Raw genomic sequence first — 9,136 nt, 5'->3', positions numbered from 1 at the left:
AAGGTTTGCATCTACTCTAATGGCCAAGCGTCAACCCATGCCCTGAGTTCACTGTTGCTGCATCCAAAATTAATCAGCGTATGCCTGAAATCCCTTTAAATTGCGCCGAAATGAAATATTATAATTAGGTTTGTATTATCACCTGGCCACAGCGGCAACTGAAACTTAGCGGCTGAGGAGTTAGTGAGAATATGTGCCCTTAGAACATTGAATAGATATTATCGAGCAGGAAGCAGGTGGTAGTGCCTCTGATGAGCTATAGTTCACTCTTAGACATATGGACCTATGGAGTAAAGACTCGCCACGGGACCAGCGTCAGACTCAATAGTGAACATCACATGCAGAATCCTTGGCTTCAGTTCCATCTGTTTCTTAGCATTTTTTTAGCTGCATTCAAGGCAAACAAGGCCTTCCCAGCTCGCTCCGAATAATCAATTCGTCTCTAGAATGATACCATGATGGGTAAATATTTTGAGAACTTTTGAGTGGACAAAATCGACGTCTTCTTATGTAAATACTTACGTTTGAAGATCAAAAGCGCTTATACAAAAACCCTTGCCTTAAACCGCTTATTTAGAAACAATCTACAAATTGACGACTGCGGTTCTAATGATTGCTACAGTGGTATGGGTATAGCTTGGCTTGACTTAAGATATGTGTATGTCTTGAAAGTTTCAATAGACAATGCTTGGTTCGGCTCCCACTTGTGCGTGGATTGTAAAGTTGATTAGCAGTAGCGTCAGGATAATATTTTCATCAGACTCGCTGGATGGTTTATAAGCTCGAACTAGCCAGTGTATATATATCAACACATTTTTGGATTCAATATTGGCTGCCACACGTGATGCATATTCAGCACAATTGGATCTGTTGCTAAAATACGCACTTAGCATTGGTTGATATGCATCGCAGTTAAATTTGCTACATATTTTCTGTTAAAATGTTAATTTAGTTAACTGAAAATTGTTCCTTTTTGCTGGTAATCAAAAGACTAGTAAGCAAATAGAACAGATTTTCAATTTTTATCCAACGAAGTTTCTAGTTTTCCTATTGCTGCCCTTATCTCTTGATGAAGCGCTGCTGTTGTTGCTGCTGCTGCTGCTGCTGAGGCAGTTCTCTTCCTAGCAGTGATGACAATCATTTTGCTTTTATTAACTACAAAACGGCGCTTTAACCATATCACAGACGAGTATCAGCTGCCACTTCGTTGGATGTATAAACGTATGTAGCTCGCTAGTCGCTGGCACTATTTAGATAGGCATATTGGCTCACATTTGCATTTAGTAGGCAGCGTGAAGTTCAAATCTCGGCCGTGGCAACATTTACTAAATACGAACTTACCAGAAGCGTTTTGGCATTGCAGATTTTTTAAATTTTCACAGTTGAAACTGTGAAGCGTGCACTAATTTACATGATCACATCAACATATGTAACGGACGGCAGCTGGGTGTATGCGAATACGGGTACATACACTTGTAACCAAATAGAAGTAAAGAAGAAATCAGTGGGTCAGAATGGCATGGCGGAAAAATAAAGTTTGAAAGCTGTTGAGGCGAAATTGGAAGCAATGAATTGGAAGCGGCAGCAGTTCTAAAATTAAATCAAAAGCGATAACGGAAAACCCACACACCACAAAGAACAAAAAATAAATAGCGCAGATGTATGTACCTACATAGGTATACAACTTTGAAACTTTGTCGCCACTTTGCATCGACAATAATGAAGAGGATATCGCTGGGTGCGAATCTGGGCACGCAGCTGCATCCGATGACGTGTGCGCTCAGTGGCGGCCGCCAAAACGGAGGCAGTGAGTGAGTACGACCCGTACGATAGCACAAGTGCAGATTGCCAGCATTAGATGAAATATTTTTGTATATGAATTGACCAGGCTTATGCGCTGAGTTGCAACCAGGCTTACGAAGCGCAGCAGGATGCCACAGTTGGCAGTTGGCGTATGGCGGTTGGCCGCTACCGATTGTCGCGATTGGCAGTAGAGCGCGTTCTATCGCTTAAATGTGCTCTATGCATATGTAAAACTTAAGACTTACATACAAGACTTGCATACACTGGATATGAGCACATACAGTGACTCAAGCAAATGACCACGTGTTGATTTTTTTTTTTTAATATTCGTAATGGTTTTTTTCTTTGATTTTTAATTTTTGATAATTGAAGTTGGATTTTCGATAATTTTTTTGGAGGCTGCTTTTGCGGGTTTTTCTATAGCAATGTGTTGCTAACGCTCTTTATTTAATTGAAAATTCTTATATTGAAAAAAGTACAAAAATCCGTCACCAAAAAAAAAAATTCTCAAAAAACAACGGGATTTTTTGCCGGTTTAAAACTGACACTTCATTAGAGTAAAATTGTATGAGTTACAAAACTGCATCCCCAAGACTGTTCTAAATATTCAGATTAAAAAATTGGAACTGTGATGAAAATTTTTTGAATTTTCCTAAATTTTGCATAAAGCTTGAAACTGTTTTATTTATATGATTTTGGTTAAAGCTTGAACGCTATTTTACAAACAAACAAAAAAATAACAAATAAAATTTAGCTCGCAAAAAATTACCAATATTTATTTCAGTCACTGTATATGTACATATGTAGGTAAACTTGTGGCACATGTGTATGTTAGCGCAAAATTTAAGGTAGCTGCCAAAAGCTAAGGTACGTATGCATGTAGGTATGTATACATACTGAACAAAATACAAGTGTCCGGCGACGAAAAGATATGAACCATTTTACAGTCACGTTTTATTTAAATTTTCCAGCAGACCACGCCAGCGCTAAGGCGAAAAAGGCTTTAAGAAAATTGTGGACGATTCAGAGGGTTATTGAAAAAACAGTTAGCAACTTGCAAAGAGACCTACATGCATAAGTACATACTAAATGTAAGTATATAGAACTTAGATGTTATGCGCATACAAATATTTTTTAATATTCAGAAAAATTTTTTTAACTAAAATTTCACTTACTAAATATATTGCTGAAATATTCTTAAGTATGAAATAACGAAAAATAGTAAAAAAAATACGGACAAAATGCTATTTAAATTCTTGCAATTCTTTTTGCCGTCAAAAAGCGCAAAATTGTATTTACAAAAACCTAGGAAACTATTCTAAATATTAATCAGATCCGAGTGCCATATTTTATTTAAGTCCGTCCAGATGTTTCCGAATGAAGAGAAGCCTCGCATGGTTTACTTGTATACAAGCTAATTTAATTTGACTTTTCAAACAGGTGGCAACCCTCCTAAAAAGTATTTTTAAACTAAAATCTCATTAAATCTTCTTCGTCTGGCATTGTGATACACATTTCAATTAACTGATTATTTAGGTTTAATTCTAATTTTTTAAACACGTGGGAAGCCTCCTAAATAAAGTTCAGAAATAAAGGCTTTACGAAGCCATTTCGACTGATAGCCATCTTTCAATAATTCATTTAACTCTTTAAATAATTTTAATTTAACTTTTGGAACTCATTGCCACCTTCGTAAAACCTCTAAGAAATATCAAAAATGGTCTAATCACTTCTTAACACGCTTTTCTTTAACACCCATATTTTACTATTTCATCCACAAACTTGTGTATAAGTTAATAAAGTTTGACTTTTAAAACTCTTAAGAACTCCTAAAATCCCTTCGTTCTGACATTGTGATACTTATTTTAATTAACTAATGAATTGAAATTGATTTTTAAACATGTGGCAACCCATCTAACTAGAGTTGAGAAATTAAGCCTTTTATAGCCCATTTCGAGTGATATCCATATTTTACTTATTCATTTCACTTTTTAAATAATTTAAGTTTAAATTCTAAACAGGTGGAAACCCTCTTCAAACATATTCTTAGTGTTCAAACTAAAGATTTCTTTACACTCTTTCATTAGACCTATTTTGTACACAATGTATAGGTTAACTATTTCGATTCTTCGAACAGGTGGCAACTCCTTTCAGAAAATATTTACAAATTACTACCTTCTTAAACACCTTTCGTCTGGCCCCCATGTAGCTATGTAGTTTATTGCCGAATTCTCTTAATTCAAATTGAATTTGATTTTTTTGCCTCCTACAGTTAAGCTAACAATCAAAGCTTTTCAAAACTGTATTGATTTACACCCGTTTTGTAATAATTGATTTAACGTTTTAGATAATTTTAATTAAATTTTTAAAAGGTGGAAACTCTCTTCCTAGAAGTAAAACCTAATTGTACATCTACATCCCAAGTCCTTTAACTTGACACCTCAATTTCGGAAATTTAACAAACGGTGATTATAAATAATTTAAGTTTAATTGTTTAACAGGTGGCAACTCTTTTCGAAAAACTATAACCTTTTGGCCCATCTACAGCATAGGCCATAATAATATAAATTTATCTGTTAAATAAAAAGCTTTAGAAAAAAATTGTTTTCATTAAAAATTCTTGCTCTTGCGATTGCTAAGTGAAAAATAAAGATTTTTTTAAATTTTGCGACAAGAAACAAAACATTTTTTTATTTGACACAGTCTAATATGAATATGTATGTATGTATGTATATATTAATAAAGTCTTTTCAAAAGAATTTTCAAATACTTTTGAAATTCCTAATTCCCATCGCCCATAAGTAGGTCAACGCCTACTTTTGATTCTCACACCCTGAGCGCAAAGTACAAAGCCATTTATTGTTTAAACTCCCAAGAACTTATTTCACCCCAACACCTGACCCGTTGCCACTTCTTACCAGGTTAAACCATTGTTGTATTTCCGCGACACTTTGGCAAGCTGCTCACCAACCTCGAACTGTGCTAGCATTTTAGCAACGAATCTTACAAAAGTTCTATGCAAGGATGCGCTACATCACACACACACACAGCAGAGACAATTTATTGCCAGAATAAACCATTCATTATGAAATATTAAAAATGTGTCAACCATAACTTCCAATCAACGCGCCAGCAGACCCAAAGCGATAGCAGTGAAGAGAACTTTTGTCTTTGCTATGAATGCATATATACATGTATTTATATAAACGAATGTATGTATCTGTGGTTAAGTATGTATTTACTTAGGGGCAGCAAATAGTTGCAGCCTGAGTCGTCGAATAGCTCACATTCACATGCTACGATCAACTACATATCTACACACATACATCATACATACATGATGTACTAAATGCACACCACCTGAGACTGCCATTGGCCACCAACAACTAAACAACAACGTTCCTCCTGATGGAACCGTAAGCACTCACATTTCATAATAAAATTTATGACCATCCATTTACCATCAGAATCTAGTAGCTTTCGTTTATTCTTTAGCTAGTGCGGCATTTTGCGCAAATTTTCCGCGACTACTGTTTGACAGGCACTTTATTGAACCAAAAAAACAAAGAGTAAGAAAATTTCGAAAAGGAAGAAGGAATTGCTCTACAGCAGCTACGTTTTCTATATAGAAATAAAATACCCAGCCAGCCAACCGACCAGCGAGGCAGTTAAGCAGCATTTGAACGCTAACGACCCAATGCCCTCTTTGCCACCTAACAGCACTTATGCTGCATCAACAGCCACAGCCGGCACACAAACAATTCAGTGGCTTTCAATTTGCAACTATCAGCATTTGACTTGAATAGTAGTTTGCCTGCCACCTTGCTTGCCACCAATGAGGCTTCTTTCGGCGGCTGCATAAATTCATTTAATTCAATAATATCAATTCACATGAACANGCTTAAGTAGTAGGATCTAGGTATTTATGAATGAACAATATCCTCACGAAGGAAAAGCTTTAATGCTAATAACAATAAAAGTTTTAATAGTTAATCACCCTGTAAAACAGTGTCATTTGTCTCTTTCCTAGTTAAAGCCTTTTATCGGCTTAACCCATAAGCAGTGTTCTCTATTCTCGTGGCCAACAATTAAGAGGTCTCAGCGTTTGCCTGACAACTGCACACTGAAATTTCTTTAGCGGCGGTTGGTTGGTTGGGAGTAACTTGGCAAATGTAACGGTTATGATGCGCACGGAGATGGTTGGGACGGAAATGTTGAAACGGAAACAAATGCTTTTTAAATTTATGCACATGGTCGTAATTTAACAAAAACGTCATAGTAAGCGGTTTATGAATAAGATTTAAGTTACTTAAAGAAAATAATAAACAAAAAAGTAAAAATAAAGATAATAATGAAGAAGCTGAGGATGAGGACATCTACCGATTAATGTAAAAACAAAGATAGAGGAAGAAAATTTAATATATATATAAAGATAATTATAAAGAATAGGATATAGATAGAGACACAGAGACTCAACACAGAGAATTCACCACACCTTAACTCACCACTCCTGAGCTCACCACTCCCAAACTCACCACACCTGATCCTGCTACACCTAGATTCAACACACCTCACGCAAACTCACCACACCTCAACCCATCTCCCCTCAATTTGGTAACTATTTAGGCACTTTAAAAATATTCGTAATTCCCGGGGCTAAATCAGGATTTTAAGGACTATTCCGGGATTCTCGGGCCTATATCGCGATTTTCGAGACTATTTTATCATATCATTTATCGATACTGTTATCGATATATTTATGGATGTTATTGTCTATGTATTTATCGACATTTTTAATGATGTACATATTTATCGAAAGCTTTGTCGGTATTGAAATCGATAAGTTTATTGAAACTGTTATCGATATTAAAATAAATAAATATCTATTACAGACTTCTTTTTTCTAGACTTCAGCAGAGATATTTATATTGATATTTTTATCTTTACTCGAAAATCCAATATAGTTCCGAAAATCTCGAAGTAGTCCCGAAAATGCTAATGACAGAACTTGACTTCACATTATATGACATAAAATCGCCTTCTAGGTGAATATGTGGTGTAGAAAAGGATTGCAGCAAAGATATTAAAGATAAAAACCAATGCGAAAACCAAGATAACCGCATTCTGGATATCTATGGGAAGCTTCTGATATCGCCTGAACAACACGTTCACAGTATGGCATCAATGATCATGATCAAGACGACAATTTGATTAACAGCAAGCAATTTAGACCAGCTGTCGATTGCTCCTGCAACTCAGAAGCGGAAACTAGTTTCCAACTATGAATTCCTCATAAACCGAAATCGCTTAAGTGAACCAACAACGGCAGAGGTCGGGAAACCATTTCGGACTCTCGGAAAATTAAGTCAAGCCCATGCTCCCACTGGTAGGTGGTTGACAGATACTTGCAAGCGCAGAAAGTGATTGATCTTTCCCAAACTCTGAGAAAGAGTGAAGAAATATAATTACTTCTTCCTTCACCAGTATTCGGTGCTTCCGCAAGATTTCCACTCCTGTGGGATTTATCTTACAGACAGTGTGGAATTTTTAGCTGCTGATAGGTTAGGTGTTGGACATTGGTCCTCTGTAGACTCACTTAGTCTCGGGATCCTGTATGATACCGCCTGAGGTTTGCATTTAGCCCTGTTCCCTTGTGAAGCACTTGGTGCATAGCAAAAAAGTGCATAGACTTTTAATATCTATCGCTTAGAGGTCATCAAAGCGGTCACAAGTGCTATAAATTACTTCCATCAAATTGCGGAAGCACGCATTAAGGATGTCTCATCCATTTGTATGTAAAAATAGCAAATTTTAATTTAAAAGACACATATTCTTCACTTTTTTATTCTATATGTAATATTTTCTTAATTGATAAATCATTTTCACGACGTAAATCAATGCAAATAACGCAGACACTGCCAGTGTGATGGAAGCTAGAGTGTTAATCGAAGCCACTGCATTCACTGTGATTCACAACTAAACGCCGACAATTACATTGAGCTGTCAATGATAGACATTAATAGCAACATCAACCAAGTGTGAACATCCGCACGTTTATGCAATCGTTATTGCATATTAAGAACTATTTTTTTTTCTATATTAATTCACACGACAACGGCTGCTAATTAAGCCATCTGTGGCGCGAACACATTTCACTTACATACATACATAAGTATGTGTAGTTGCATTGCTTTATTGGCTTCAAATACGACTTCATTTGCCAGCGAAAAAACATATGCATATACAAACACACGTACATAAATATACATATGTAAGTATATGTATACGGCTTGCTGCTGGCAATTAAATGCAACTGCTGCTGTTCCGTCAACATTTCAATTTTCAATCGACATCGAGACGAATGAATTGCTGATGAATGAATTAATGCATAAATGAATGAATGACTGATGATGAGTTGTTACTCAGCGGTGCAATTGCACTTGCGTGAATCAACACAGAATGCAGCAACCTGGGCATGAACACATGTGTGTATCTACTGCAATGTGTATGTATGTATGTATGTCGGTAAGGGTACCCTACAGGAAAGATGAAACCAATTGTCTACCAATTATAAACATAAGTAAAGTTGTTTTGCGACGAGATCAAAAATTGTCTCTAAGCTGCAAGCGTTGTAGTGCTAGGTTGGTGATTTGTAATAAAAATTGTTAAGGTGTTATACTGGGTAGGGCAATTCCATTTTAAGAGAATGGATTGCAGCGCACAATGTATCAGTTCTTGGTTTTTGTTTCTTAATATCTAAGGTCCATTTGACATGTTTCTGGTTTCAATGATTTGCAGAAAAGAACCATTCGCCACAGTTTAGGGTACGAGATGTTAAATTTACAGAAAAATTCCGTTACAAAAAGCTCCGTTACATGGTGAAAAGCTTTTTTGACAGAAAGCACTTGTATAGCAATGGCCGAGTGTGGAAAACATTGACCGAATCCTGGAGCAGCGGATTTTTAAAATTGTTTTTTTTTATTTTTTTGAATTCTTTGATTAAATTGTAAAAATTCTTTTATGTACATATACATTTATTTAAATTGCATTAAATTATTAGGAAACTCTATTATTTTCTTATTTATAAATTTTAGATTTTATTGCTTTAACAGCTGATGCTGCTGAGGCAGTTTAAATGAAAAATAATTTTTAATTTTCTGTCAAATTCCTTATAAAATTCTAAAAATCAAATAATTCTTCACTTAAATTGCTTTCGTGAAATTGGCTGTAAAAGTAAAACAATTCTTTTGATTTCATTTGATTTTAAGAAATTTATTTTTGTATTTTTTTTTTCATTCAATTTTTTCTTAATTTTTAGATTTTATTCTTATAA

The sequence above is a fragment of the Rhagoletis zephyria genome, unplaced genomic scaffold (genome assembly GCF_001687245.7).
Source record: "Rhagoletis zephyria isolate East Lansing unplaced genomic scaffold, Rhagoletis_zephyria_1.1 Rzeph_scaffold_01403, whole genome shotgun sequence".
NCBI lineage: Eukaryota > Metazoa > Arthropoda > Insecta > Diptera > Tephritidae > Rhagoletis > Rhagoletis zephyria.
The sequence above is the reverse complement of the archived record's forward strand: the minus strand, read 5'-3'. Positions refer to the sequence as shown.